Source organism: Glossina fuscipes, unplaced genomic scaffold (genome assembly GCF_014805625.2).
Source record: "Glossina fuscipes isolate IAEA_lab_2018 unplaced genomic scaffold, Yale_Gfus_2 183, whole genome shotgun sequence".
In the NCBI taxonomy this organism is placed as follows: Eukaryota; Metazoa; Arthropoda; class Insecta; order Diptera; family Glossinidae; genus Glossina; species Glossina fuscipes.
Window position 1 is genome coordinate 1,046,126 of NW_023998526.1, and position 15,204 is coordinate 1,061,329.

The 15,204-nt window shown below is 35.1% G+C and overlaps 2 long non-coding RNA genes across 2 annotated transcripts; both read right to left on the minus strand.

Annotated features, from left to right (window-relative positions):
* Positions 1-1,530: 1,530 nt before the first annotated feature.
* LOC119641866 lies at positions 1,531-6,844 on the minus strand. Its single transcript, XR_005247902.1, has 3 exons — positions 4,199-6,844; positions 3,840-4,118; positions 1,531-3,778 (listed from the first exon to the last, which is right to left on the minus strand). It is a non-coding gene; the product is annotated as an uncharacterized LOC119641866 (long non-coding RNA).
* A 7,157-nt stretch (positions 6,845-14,001) lies between these two features.
* On the minus strand, positions 14,002-15,204 carry LOC119641867. Its single transcript, XR_005247903.1, has 3 exons — positions 14,656-15,204; positions 14,182-14,553; positions 14,002-14,103 (listed from the first exon to the last, which is right to left on the minus strand). It is a non-coding gene; the product is annotated as an uncharacterized LOC119641867 (long non-coding RNA).

Sequence of the window (15,204 nt, forward strand, 5' to 3'; positions counted from 1 at the left end):
TAGGCGAACGAAACAAAGAATCGAGTAAGTGGTAATACCGTTGAACATTTTACATATTATCCACAACAGACTAATTAGTTCAGCATTATGGGAACAAAACGTCTTGAGACCCTACCAGCAATAATGACATCTGTATGCTTTAATAAAACCGCCGAATAAATGCCACTGTTTATTGGTTTCAACAGAAACATTACCTCAACAAGTCACGTTTCTTTTTAGGATAAGTAAACCAATGAATTTCACTTTGTTTCCATACGGTGGAAAATGTAAGGCAGGAGAACCATTATGCTTAATATTCACATATTGATTAGCGTTGCTCAATTACTTATCAATATTATTTAACTATATATATCAAAGTAATATTCATGTTAAATTTTATTGCAAGCATTTACAAAGGAGGAAAATTTTGTTCAAAAATATATATATTTTGATTTGCTTAATGAGAAATGATACTTTAGAGGTGTTGCGAATGGGTAAATAAAAAAAAACAAGAGTCATCGAGCAATAATGTATGCTATCGCATAAATAAATGAAAGTCAGCCGAAAGGAGAAAACGGAAGTTAACTTTTTCACGCATCATCAGTACTCTGCCTATTCTCTCCGATAAAGGTGAAAGCTGTAAAAGGTCACAAATTTACACCAACCATAGCAGCAGTAAGTGCAAATAAACTGCCAATGGGCAAAATTATATAACGAAGTCGAATTTGTTTGTTTTTTTCTAAAACTTCTGCTGCTACGTAACGTATTAAAAATTTGTGCATGATTGAATAAAGGTTTTTATTGTTAATTTCTTTTGTTTTGTGCTCTGGATTTCTGTTCTGTAATGCTAATATGAAGGACACATGCGACTGTAATTACCTATTTAATATTTATTTGTGTAATAAGAACAACTGTGAACTAAGTTTCAAACATTAACAAAAATTTCAGAGTAGAATTTAGCTTAGATAGGTCATACTCACCTTTCCTCTTTTTCTCGTGCACTAAGAAAAAGTTTTAATGTTAAGTCATTAGTGTAATACTGGTCGCCAGTTGGTACGTATGTACACAAGACCCATAAGACCTTGAGATAAGTCCATCTCTTATCACCTTCATTTGATTTAAGCGTTGTGATGTATTTATATAGACCTGTAGCTGTACTTTATGTCGCCTGGCTAGCCCAGCTATATTTACAATAATAAATTATAACTATTTCTTCAACCTATCAGGTTTAGTCTTGATCAGCTTTGTTCTCCTATCCCTTGGTCTGTGTCTATGTACTTGTCGGTTCATTAAGTCACCGTCCGTGGTTACATCCCCACACACACACATATTCACTCACCTCATCCTTGCGAAACTTATTCTTCTACTTCACAAATGTCATAATAGACATCAATTTCTTTTTCTTATTATTATGCCATTTTTTTTTTTTTTTTTTTATTTCTTAAGCCTAGTATAAAATAATATACTTTTTTTCTTATTTATTTATTTATTTTTTTAATTTTCGTTTAATTTTAATTAATTCTTCCTTTCGATGCATTTCTTATTTGGTGTGATGCTCTTCTTTATGACGTTTTCCTTGCTAAATTGCCGCTTGTATTCCCTTCGAGGTGCAGCAAAAAACATGCATTTCAGACTGTTGGCTTCTTTTTTCGTTTATTTCTTTTTTGCAAAACTAGCTTTAAAAACCATTTCTTGATGTTTATATCTTTCTATCGATAATCGCTTCTTATTACTTTTGTGCATAAACAGAGCATAAAATTACAGTAAATTACCAAGAATTTATAGCACATTTAAAAGCCTCTGTAAGTTATTGCAAGTTTATATAAGTTTGTATATAAGTAAATAAAATCTCCGTTTTACAAATTGCACGGGCGGTCGTTAAAAGAAAATTTCGTAGTTATGACTTTGGATTACTTTCAGAGCCCTTTACCGAAACACTCCTTATCTTGTCTCCGACCTTCTTTGGTAATTCAAAACTTTTGTATTTTTTAAATGGAAAAAAAATTAATCAATTTCTCCGTTCAAACACACTTGACATAATTGTGATTCGGTACGAGACTGCAGAGAAAAAGCCGACCGACAGAAACCCCTATATGTATATACGCGGGCGTTACACCGTGCCTGTCCGCCTGTATATTTTGTTGTCTTATGACCAACCTGCACACCACAACATTTGGGATATTTTGATGAAATCCGATATACTGACGTGTTTTGGCACGAAGACATACGGTGAGTTCGACTTTCAGACCACAGGCTATATGAACGCTTTCTCTAAAAAGTCTGTTTAATAGTACGCCGTGACACACTATAGCGTGTTTACTTGTTTTTAGTTTAGCGTATTTACTTGTGTAATTATGGCTGAAATATTCAACAAAAATATATAACAAATGTATATTAAAATTTCATAGTTTATTATATCTCATCAAAAGTTGAATAACTACTTTCCTCGTACTCTTTTAAATAAGATATCGCATCTTTCGCCGTCTACAGCTAAAGTTCTAAGTAGGCTACCTCCTATCACCTAAGTTTTAGATATTAATTAACGTTGCCCAATTATTAGATAGCGGGAACTATTCACGTAGCACAGGTAGGATCGATTGAAGGATTTGCAAGAACTTTGCAGAGAATCTCTCTAGAACTACTGAAAGGCCAGAGAATCTCTTTGGGAACTACTGAATGGCCAATATGCAAAAAACGGCTGAGTAAAGCCTGCCGCTGATAACTCAGAACACTGGGTAAAACACCTGAGTGATAAGGCTCTAAATTGCATGAACACAAAAAAACCACACACTAAAAGAGTTACACAGAACTCAGCGCGCCGCATTTACAGGACTGACTGGGGCTATACTGTCTTGGTCCTTGTATGCATTGAAAGTGCTTTTTGGCATACCACCTCTTATTATAACTATAAAGAGAGAGAGATATTTGTTTGAGTGAGATATCTTAGGGACTCAATGGAAGTGCCGGTCAATGTATAGTTTTCGAAACTGAGTAGTACATAAATAGTACACTAAAGCCTTAAAATTGAAGATTTGCGAAACTGGGAACGATATATTCAGCCCAAGATTTCAAAGAGCCACACCTACGGGATATACTCTTTCCATATTTCCAACAGCAGATTATCCTATCTTTAAACATGTTCTTGAATGCTGAAGCATCCCACCCGCATTAACTCCGACAGTCAAGTTATGGCAAAGCTGAGAAAACAAAGCGAAATGGTATAGTTTCCTGGACAATTTAGCATAAAAGTCAAAAAAAGGGTAAACTTTTTAACTAAGAGGGGACCAGAAAGACCGTGAGAATTATAATTTTTCCTATTTGCGAAAATTATTTTCAATTCTGTTGCCAGGACATGCCTCGAAGGCTATTCTAGTCGTCCTTGTCTTTAATATTTATATTTCTCATTTGAATAAAAATTCTAATATCGGTTGAGGTTATAATTTAATTTCCTCTTATTAATCAACTTATGACTTTAACTAAAGTACATAATTCGAATAATAAAGAAAATGGTGCAATTGCCCATAAAGAACCTAGAGACTAAATAACTTAAAATTTCAATGCCTTAACTTAAATAACCTATCGTCAGTGGTTGTCAACTTTATTTAGTGTTGCCTAGTCGGTGGATAGATTCAGGAGGAAGAGGATGTGCAATCTTCTTCTCCGCTATGACTCTTTTCGAAATTGAATTGGCGTTGCCAATCGCTTAGTTGATCATATTCGAAGTAAGCCAGTCATTATTTCGGATGTGATGTACCATTCCATTCTACTCTCACTTATAGCGTACAGCATCCCTATCGTACTAAAAGCAGAATAACAAAGTACTTGCTACAAGAGAAAAAGGATTGGACAGTAAAACTTACCAGCCCTGCGATGGGAGCGAGGGTCTTATCTCAAGAAAAACTTCTTTGTTACAACAACGGCTATGATATATACGCTACTGACGTTTCGGTCGGACTTAATGCAGTATCTAGCTTCGCGGTAGGGAGCGTCTATCTAAAACAGTGCATAAAGTCGGAGTAATGGAGGAACTTTCTTCGACTTTTATTGAATTGGTTGCCATCAGACATGCTGTAAATGCAGCTATAATGAATCGTCATAAAACTTTCCTCGTTTTTTCTGATAGTAACTCAGCTCTGCTTCTAATAAATAAAAGAGATGCAGATAATCAATATATGTTCAATATACACAGAATATTATACAAATCTCAAGTGGAGATCACCTTGTTTGGATACCTGGTCACAGCGGTTTTTTTTTAAATTAAAAGGCCGACTTTCATACGAAAAATGTTGAAGTTGATGATACAATTTCGTCCATCAAATATACTCCCAAGGAAGCAATACGGGGAATTCGCATTCCACATCTTTCAACAACTAAATTGTGAATTTAAAGATATTGCGCATGCCAAATCCAATCGCCCTTTTTATAATATAAATACCACATTTAACTTCAAACCTTTATCAGAGACCTCCTTTAATTCCTGAGAGAAACTTGCTTTATTAACAAATTTTTGTTTTTAATTCACGATAATTGTTTTTTTTTTAAGTTCAACTCTCTTAACCATTCTTTTTCAACCAAAGTTTACAACACTACTTTTACATCTGCACAGTCTACTGACGTCTTCAGTGATTTTGATGCATGCTTTACTCTATGAACATATCTTTTATTGATTGAGTCCAGTCAATCTTACAAAAAAAAAATCGAAAAACCATGAGGTTGTGAAATAATTAAATTGTAGGCGGGCTTTTATTTTAACTTGTACTATATTTCCCTTGTTGAAGATATAAAAAAAATTAAACTTTCCGCAAATGTTGAGCACAAATATCGAGGAACGTGGCAAAACATATATTGTCACAGAAAATTTTCGCGTTATTTTAGTCTTTTTTTTATAGAAAATGCAAGAAATATTAAGAGTTTAAGCAACAAATTCGTTTAGATTAAATTACGACACGTCTCGTGAAGGGCCTCATCGATATCCTCTTGTAATATTGTCTAGCAAATGTTAACGTTATTAAAAAACTCGAAATGATTTTCTGAAACTGCAAAACACTTTGTAAAGTTTATTCTTCTTGCAATAGGCCTCCTTTCACTCGTTTTGACAATCGTTCATTCAACATAAGCTTTTCTAAAAAAAGAAAATGCTTCACTTAAGTCACGTATCATTTCCTAGGTTAACACCACTGGTAGTGGTGATGGTTTTGATGACATAGACTTATCAGCATTAATTTCGACTACCACATCGGTGAATAATTTCTCCCACTCCCAAAGCTGGCTCGTCCTAATTCTCTGGTGCTTACAAACACTTTGTTAGTATTGATAAATCTGCACCTTCCACATTGCGGTACGATTTTTGCATTAATATCCGAGTTTAATTCTTTAAAAGTAACGGCCCAGTCAAGTGAAACTATAAATTAAAAAACGAGCAATAACTAAAACATTTTTGATGCAAATTGAAAGAAAACCCTACGAAGGTGTTTCGAGGATTTCATTGAGTAATATGTTATCCTTAAAATCAGCCAAGTCTGGTATGATTGGTATATCATAAGTTGGCAATACATTTGAAGAAGATTTAAAAACAAAACGATCACTAGACAAAAAGATTAATAATTATAGTAAGACTTTTGTATTCGCTCTAAGATATCCCAACAGCTCAAATCAAGACTTCGTACTGATTATATATCAAACATTTCGTACATATACAGATTTCGACTGCAACGAATTTTTGCGCATATCGCATCTACTGTAAAACTTGACTGTGCTCATAAATTAATCACATACAATCAAGTCTGCTTTTGCATATTTACAATTTCTCGGAGTCTAAACTATGCAATTATTTTTCTTTCTGTCCTAGCTAAGTCGATTCAGATTGAATGAAAGGTTTCCTAAGGAAAAATATTTGCGTTAAACCTGCTGTCTTTGTACAGACGATTTCTATTTTTTAATGTTCGATTTTTTACACCCGAAATTTTTAATCCAGTTCCAGAGTATTAGATCTATTTTTATACCAAACAGGATTTAAGGTACAAGAGTTTATTAAGTTTGTACGGATGTGCGCAACACTCAGAAGAACTTGAGATAGGTCCACTTTTATTATTCTGATCGATCACTTTCTGATTTGATTTAAGCGCGTCTGCCCATCTTGTTTTCTTCGGATCCCTCTCTTTCGTTAATATAGTCTTTTTATCATTAACCACTAAACAACCCCTGCCACTTTCAATCTCTACATTTAAACGTCCATGTATCGAATCGTATTTCAACAAATAACCCATTTGATCCGGGGATAACGCTGGCTCATCCGTCCACGTTAACAAATGGTTTCGTCAACAAATCATAAAATCAACCTAGTACTGAACAGGCAGCGAAGAGCAATACGTCAAATAACAGACTGCCGAAGTTTGTAACGAACTCAATACTCTAGTGACTCAGTGACTATCAGCGCTTGTAGTATTGGACGCCATGTATTATTACAGTATGAGCTGTATAAAACCTTCGGTGCTGCAAAAACATATAAGGGTTCATACGAACGAACGTCCGTTCCCTTGTGGTATATGTGACATTGCTTTTAAAGCCAAGAGTAATTTATATAAGCATTGCAGATAGGAGCACAACTTTGGAAAAATCTGCGACCACTGAAAGCTAAGATTATCATTCATAATAATGGCTTTGCGTATTAGATCTCAGTCTCGTGCAGCTCTTCAACGCGACATTGAGATGCCGCCAGACACTGATGATGGCCTTTCCAATCAGGACGCCGATCCTGAGTTAAGTAATAGTAGTTCAGAAATGGTAAGTTGTCAAACTTGGTGAAGTATTGAATAACCATTCACATCTCTCACACACATTATGATTGCAGTTAAGTCATACCGATTCACCAAATTGCGCTTTTGATACAACGCACAGTGCATCTTTATATCTGACGTCTAAGCAAAAGCTGCCGCTACTATTTCTTTTAACATATTGGCCTCAACATATCGTGGCCGCAGTCTTTTTGTTATTGATATATATTTCTTGAAAGTGGCTGTTCGCATGTGAACGCTGGTCACCGGACTGGGTAAGTCTCACAAGCTGCCGGTGCAAGGGCGATAACCCCATCTATATTCTCCCCAACTCTAAACTCTCCTACCGTGAACCCCCCTCCTGTTCTAAGTCATGACATTTGCTTGAAGGCAGTTCCTCCCAGAAAAGCAATATTTGTGTCAAGACTGGCACCTGAAACATTGAAGGTGAAAAATGCCTAATAAACATCTATTTATAACCTGCTCCTATATTCCCCCAAATTCTGATATCTCCATTTATAACAAACATGCTGTCCTCATTTGTGAAGTGGCCAAGCGGTCTAGACCCACCGATTTGGTAGTTGCGTTGGGAGACTTCAATTTGCCTCAAGTCATTTAGTGTAACAATGATAATTCTAGCTGTTTGATTCCTACTTCAACGTCTGGTGTGTTCTTTAATGAATTGTTTGATCTTAATTTGGTTTAATATAATCGTACCCCTAATTGTAATGGTAGACTGCTTGATCTCTGCTTTGCCAATTTTCCCGAGATTAACGTAAATCGTTGTCCACCTTTTAGTTTACCTGAGGATCCTTATCATCCATCAATGTGCATTTCCTTTCATCATATGAATGATGGTTCGTTGAACTGTTTTAATGTGCCAAATCAAACTTTTTTAAATAAATATTATGATTTTCATAATATCAATATTGTATTGCTAAAACATCGTCTTTCACTTATGACGCTTGATTTCTCAACCGGAAGTATTGAAAGCTTAATGTCATCGTTCTACAATACATTAAACCCGTCGTTTGTGTCTTTTAATGGCTCCGAGTCCTCGGATGATTTTGAATCCTCAAATCTATTTGCGGAATACTTCCGACAGAACTTTTCAACTGCCAATTTTGATTTATCGGAAAATTATCCATATTCGATTTCTAATGCGGTTTCAATTCCTAACTTTGTTATATCGGAAGATGACGTTTTTGAAGGATTGAACTCTCTGAAATATAATTGTTCGCCTGGACCCGATGGCATCCCCTCATGTGTACTTATATCTTGTGCTGGCGAGCTTTGTGATGTTATCTCAAAGATTTTTAATAAGTCTTTGAATTTAGGTGTTTTCCCTTTGTGTTGGAAGACTTCTTTCCTTATTCCTATTCACAAAAGTGGTAGTAGGCAACTTGTAGAGAACTACAGAGGCATCGCCAAGTTGAGTGTCTTACCTAAACTGTTCGAGCGAATTGTGGCTCAGCATATAGCCTTTTCCATGAAATTGTATATTTCTCCTTTCCAGCATGGTTTTCGAAAGGGAAGATCTACGGTGACCAATCTGTTGGAGTTTACTTCTCATGTTTTCAAGGCTTTTTCTAGTGGTTCTCGCACTGATGTCATTTACACTGACTTTAGCAAGGCGTTTGATATGGTTAATCATAGACTTCTTAGATTTAAAATCCAGACCTCTGGCTTTCCTCTCTTCTTAGTTGAATGGTTAAGCTCTTATCTGTATGGTAGATCATTCAGGGTTTTGTTTAACCTCATTACCTCGGATGAATTTCCCGTAACGTCTGGCGTACCTCAAGGTAGCCACTTGGGACCTATTTTATTTAATCTTTACATCAATGATTTGCCTTCCGTGATTAAATTCAGTAAGATTTTAATGTATGCTGATGATGTGAAACTGTTTACTTCTTTTTCCGTAGAATCGCAATCACATCATCTTCAAAGTGATTTGAACAATTTGGTTGCATGGTGCTCCCTCAATCTTCTGAAGCTAAATCTAAATAAATGTAAGAAGCTTTCTTTCTTAAGAAGGAAGTCGTTTAGTACCCAATACTTCATTGGTTCGCACAGGTTGGAAGACGTCGATTCGTTCATTGATTTAGGCGTTCTATTCGATTATAGGTTACGTTTCAATTTGCATATTGAGTCCTCGTTAAGCAAAGCTAGGTCCGCTCTTGGTTTTATAAAGAGGTGTACCAAAGAGCTTGATGATTCTTATATTACTAAAAGGCTTTACACGTGTTTGGTTAGACCTATTCTTGAGTATGCCTCTGTTGTGTGGTCTCCTTCATATAGATGCTACGTTGGTTCAATTGAATCTATACAAAAGCAATTCTTGCTGTTTGCACTTAGGAATTTGGGTTGGGACCCGATTTCCCCTCTTCCACCCTATGAAAATAGGTTGCTTCTGTTATCCTTACCGTCACTCGAGAAACGTAGATTTGTTCTTGGGGTTTCCTTCCTAATCAAATTAATAAATGGTGCAATTGATTCGCCCGCATTACTTCGTGAGATTTGCTTTAATGTCCCTAACCGCTTCTCTAGGTACTTTATGTTGATAAAGCTTAGTCAATGCAAATATAACTTTGAACTGTTTAACCCGCTCAGAGTTGTTTGCAAGAACCTAAATGATGTCTATCATCTATTCTCATTAACGGACTCTTTAAAGTCTATTAAAGCAATATTGCTCAACAAGCGCGATTTACCTATGTCGTACTTAAACTGATTTAACCTTAGATTTTGTCATTATGAGTCGAAAATTAATTTGTTGTTAACAATTATCGGTTGCCAAGCTTATGCATGTTTGCGATGGCTTAGGGGTTCACTTGCAATTTGGTCCTGTATCAGTTGTGGGCGTGGCTCTATGCTAATTGTGTACATGCTTTTTTTTTTTTTTCTTTCTTTTTTTTTCCTCCTTATTTGTTTTATTGTACTTATACTAAGTTTTATTATTAAATAATTTTAAGATTTACTTAAGAGTCAATTGAACTCGACTGCCATTTTGTTTTAGTTGAGTTTCTTGTATAAGTGGAATAAATAAATAAATAAATAAATAAATTAAATCTAGCTATTGCTGCATCTGTTCCGATCAAACAGTGCCGACCTCGAAGCAGGTGTCCCTCTTGGTTTAACAAAACAATTAAATATTGCAAGAATAAAAAAAGCTTACTATTCAAAAAATATTCGAAAAGTGGCTCTGCGGTCGACTCTTTCGCTTACTCAGTGGCGAGGCATAAATTTAACTCCCTCAACCACCATTATTACTGCAGATACCTTCAGTTCATTAAATCCTCTCTGTTTGCTAAACCTAAATACTTTTTTAAATTTGTTAACTCTAAAAGAAAAATTTCCACATACCTCTCTCATGTTTCCTCTAATAGCTCTGGTTCCTCGGATGATTTTGAAATCTTAAATCTATTTGCTGAATACTAAGAAACTTTTTGACTGCTAATTTCGATTTATCAGCAATCTACCCATATCCTACAACTAATTTGGTTTCAATTCCCAGTTCGGTTATTTCTGAAGATGACGTTTTTAAAGGGTTGAGCTCTCTAAAATATAGTTGTGCGTCTGGACCTGATGGAATTCCATCATGTGTACTTAAATCTTGCGCTGTCGAGTTAAGTGGCGTTATCTCAGAATTTTTTAACCATTCCTTGGATTTAGGTGTTCTCCCTTTTTGTTAGCAGGGTACTGCCCTTATTCCTATTAACAAAAGTGGAAGTATACAACTAGTTGAAAACTACAAGGGCATAGCCAATTTGAGTGTCTAAGGTGTTCGAGCGAATTGTGACTCAGCATTTGGCCGTTGCCATTAATTCGTATATTTCTCCATACCAGCATGACTTTCGGAAAGCACCAATTTGTTAGAGTCTATTTGTCATGTTTACAAAGCTTTTTCTAGCGGCTCTCGCACTGATTTTATATACACTGATTTAAGCAAAGCATTTGATATGGTTAACCATAACTTACTTATCTTTAAACTCCAAGCCTCTGGCTTGCCTTTCTATTTAGTGAAATGGACAAGCTCTTATCTGTACAATAGATCCTTCAGTGTTTTGTTCAACTTTATCACATCGGATGAATTCCCCGTTATATCTGACGTACCTCAAGGTAGCCCCTTAGGTCCCATTTTATTTAGTTTATACATTAACGATCTCCCATCGGTGGTCAATTCCAGCCAGATCTTAATGTATGCTGATGATGTGAAACTGTTTTCTTCATTCTCTGTTGAATCGCAATCACATCAGCTTCAAGGTGATTTGATTAATTTTGTTGCATGGTGCTCTGTGAACCTTCTGAAACTAAATCTGAGTAAGCTAGGTCCGCGCTTGGTTTTATAAAAAGGTGGTCCAAAGAGCTTGATGATCCCTACATTACGAAAACGCTGTTCATGTGCTTAATTAGACCCATACTCGAGTATGCCTCTGTTGTATGGTCTCCTTCATATAGGTGCTATGTAGACACAATTGAATCTGTTCAAAAGCAATTCTTGCTGTTTGTCCTTAGAAATTTGGGTTGGGATCCGATTGCCTCTCTTCCTCCCTACGAAAATAGGTTGCTTCTGCTGTCTTTACCGTCTCTTGAGAGACGTAGTTTGTTCTTGGCGTTTCCTTTGTAATCAAAGTAATAAACGTTTTTGACTCGCCTTCATTACTTGGTGAAATAAGCTTTAGTGTCCCTAACCGCTTCTCTAGGCACTTTATCTTGGTGAAGCTTAGTCAGTGTAAATATAATTATTAGTTGTTTAATCCGCTCCGTGTCGTTTGCAGAGACCTAAATGACGTCTATCACTTATTCTCGTTATCGGACTCTTTAAATTCCATTAAAGCAACATTACTTAATACGCGTGATTCACCTATGTCGTACTTAAACTAGGTTTTATCCTTAAAAATTCGTTACGATTCGAAAATGAATTATTGTTAATTATTATCGGTTGCCAGACTTGTGCATGTTTGCGATGACTTAGGGGTTCATTTGCAATTTGATCCTGTACCGATTGTAAGTGTCGCTCTATGCTGATTGTGTACATGCTTTTTTTCTTTTTCTGTTTTTTTCCTTCTTATTTGTTGTTATTGTACTTATACTAAGTTTTATTATTAATTAATATAAGTTTTGCATTAAGAGCCAGTTGAGCTCGACTGTTATTTGTTTAGTTGAGTTTCATGTATAAGTAGAATTAAAATAAATAAATAAATAAATAATCATTAGTTTTTTAAGTCACAAGTCTTATTCACTTAGTTCATTTTAACACCATATCCAAAAAACAAAAAATATGCACATCCCAAATTAATTGCAACAGGGATGTATCCAGTTTGTGCAAATGTAAGCAAAACCCGGAAGGATTTCATACTTTTGTTATAGCGCTTGATTCAGAAACATTTTCTGCTTCTATGGATGTGTTCAATATATAAAGATTTTTCATTGTGGAATTTTTATTTTCAATAGTGTGCAACATCGGCCTAAAGTACGTCGGTTTATCAAAGTTCGTTATACTTTGCGACCGGTGAATTCAACATAATAAGACATAAACAGACACCAGACGACGGGCATTAAATATACTCCCATAAATGTTGTATATAACAGGGCATAAAATTTGAAAATTTTTAATATCTCGCCACGAAATTTGGTAATATATACTATATTGATTTCTGAATAAAAGTGGAAAAAATTTGATTCGCTTGCTTTCTCTGAAGTAGACGTAAAGTTTTTCAAGGATATAGATGTTGACATTGATGATGGTAAGTACGAGCTAATTAATTTAATGTGTAATATATGTAATGTAACGTTATTTTTGAAGACTCATCAAATTCTGAAATGGAAAATGCTGGAGAAAAGAACGATTCCATCAATTAGTTCAAGTAAATATTTCGAACTCGTACACCACCCATTGATTTGATGTTCGACATCAGCAAAGCCTATGATTGTGGCAACTTAATTAAGCCTAGTAGAATTCCCTTAAACTTTTCAATTCCCCTTCAAATACGTTTGTGAATACTAACTTTTTTATCCAAACATGTATTGGTAATGGAGTAGACGGTGGTATTTCACAAGGCAGTTGCTTGAGCCCCATAGTCTTCAATCTAGAATCAGATAATTTGCGTGACCTCCAATATGGCAAAACTCATATTTTTCAATATGCAAACTCACTTATCAAAACTCACATTTTCAAACATTGTATCTGCGAATTCAACGTTTTCAATGGCCGTGAATAATCTCTCGATAAAAGCTAATCTATTTTTTGATCCTAGTAAAGCAAATACAATTTATTTTGTTAAATGTTCTAAACGTGAATTAAATCAAAAGAACTAAAGTTAATCAGGTGAAATCTCTTCGATTTCTTGGCAGAATTGTAAATAATAGTGTAACTGTTTGTGGGGATTATGAGAAAGTCTTCAAAGACCGTCGATTTGGATGTAATATTATCAAACTCATGACTAACAATCAGTTAGGCTTGCCTCCCAAAAATGCTTTCACTGCATACAAATCTTTAGTCAGATATAAATTTGATGCGGTGCGGATAACATTTAGTCTATAAGGTTTAGTATATAGTTCTAGTTATTGTTAACTTGAAATTTAAATTCGTCATGTTAAAAATGTACTTGTTTCTGGTAATTCTGAGACACTTGCACACTTGTTTCTGGTAATTTTCAGACACTTGTACACTTGTTTCTGGTAATTTTCAGAGATATATATGCCACTGACGGTTCCGTCGGATATAATGTATCTGGCTTCTTGGTCGTGAAACATCTATCTAAAACAGTACATCGAGTCAGTGGCGAAGGAACTTTCCTCAACTTTTATTGAGTTGCTCGCCATTCGACATGCTATTAAGGTTTCTATCTCCGATGGTATCAGAAGGTTTGTTATTTTTTCTGACAGCAGGTCATCTCTACTTCTAATAAATAAAAGAGATGCAGAGAATCAATATTATCAAACTCACGACTAATAAGAAGTCACAAAAAAGCCCTGACAGTGAACAAAGCCTTAGTGAGCGTATATGTTTGTTTACTTTTTTCAATAATGCCTTTAGAGAAAATGGCGTATATGTTCTCAGTATTTTGAACATTTTGTTAAAGTTTCCTGACTAGTTTTATTCAACTTTTAGAGACCTGGCGTTCGATTTTCGTATATTTTTGAACATTTTGTGTTAATTCTTCGTATATATTCGTACAAGTGGTTTTAAATAATACATAATCTTATATATGTAAATGTATAAAAAAAGAGCATTTATCTCCCCTTGAACGTCTCCTGACTAACTTTATTCAATTTTTAGAGACCTGGCGTTCGATTTTCGCATAATTTTGAACATCTTGTGATGTCTTCCACTGTGCGGTCTCTAGGACCTCTGAAAATAGATAGAAATAAAACTAAAGATAGAGGGAAAGCAGTTTAAATTTATAATATGTAGAATTAAGTGTATTACCATTCATTCATTTATGTCGTAGCTGTGTAAGAGATGTTCATAAAAATCTTGAAAAACATGTAAACAAATTGTTTTGCTGATCCTGCCATTTGCAAACGTATAACACTAAATATCCACGGTTTTGTAAATCTCGCGCTTCGCACAGATTATTGGGAGCAGGGTTTTGAAATCCGTAATTAAGATTTGTTGGATTTCTTCAATGTCACCATTACAATGGGACAAAGGTGTTTGTACTTTAGTAAGCGTCGTTATTTGAGTTCTACTTGATGTTTTAACTAAGTAATTTTTATCCTCTTGAGCGGAAAAGAATCCATCGTCTGACCTATGTATATCTAAAATTTCGGAAGAAATCAAGAAATGACGGCCAGCGTACTACAAGAAAAAAAAAAAATTTATATATTAAGTTTAAATTAAATTAAATAGATAGGATTAAATTAATAGAAAATAAATGAAACTATATAAAAATGTATGTACAAAAACTTAGACACATTCCGCAGGACATTTAATCGACGTCTATCACCAGCTCGGCCACCTCTACCATCACCACCACAACTACCTCCAGCAAAAAAAAAACGTCTCTTCTCCGCAAACGGTACAATCTAAACGCATACCTAACCATACAGGTTAAACATACTATTCCACATTCACTCCTCATGACGCATGTTAACTATTATACTGAGGTCTCTTCAGAGTGCCCAAGGTATAAATTCGATAGATTCAAAAGTACTGTTAGCCGTATAATACGGTTTGCTGGAACGACAATTTTCAAGATCGAATAGAAATCCTTTTATATTAATACCATGTATTTCCAACTCATCAGTTGAAAGATCTTTTACTTTAGGCAATAGATTCTCCCGTGGCATGCCATATAACTCCATTGCACGTTTTGCTTGGCAATTATTTTGAGTCATGGTTTTGTTTCAATGGCTCACAAACGCTTGACTGGAAAATATTAAAAAAGGTAATCTCCATTTGTTTCCAGTTGAGAATAATTGAAGGAGTGAGCCTGTATTGATGATAAGT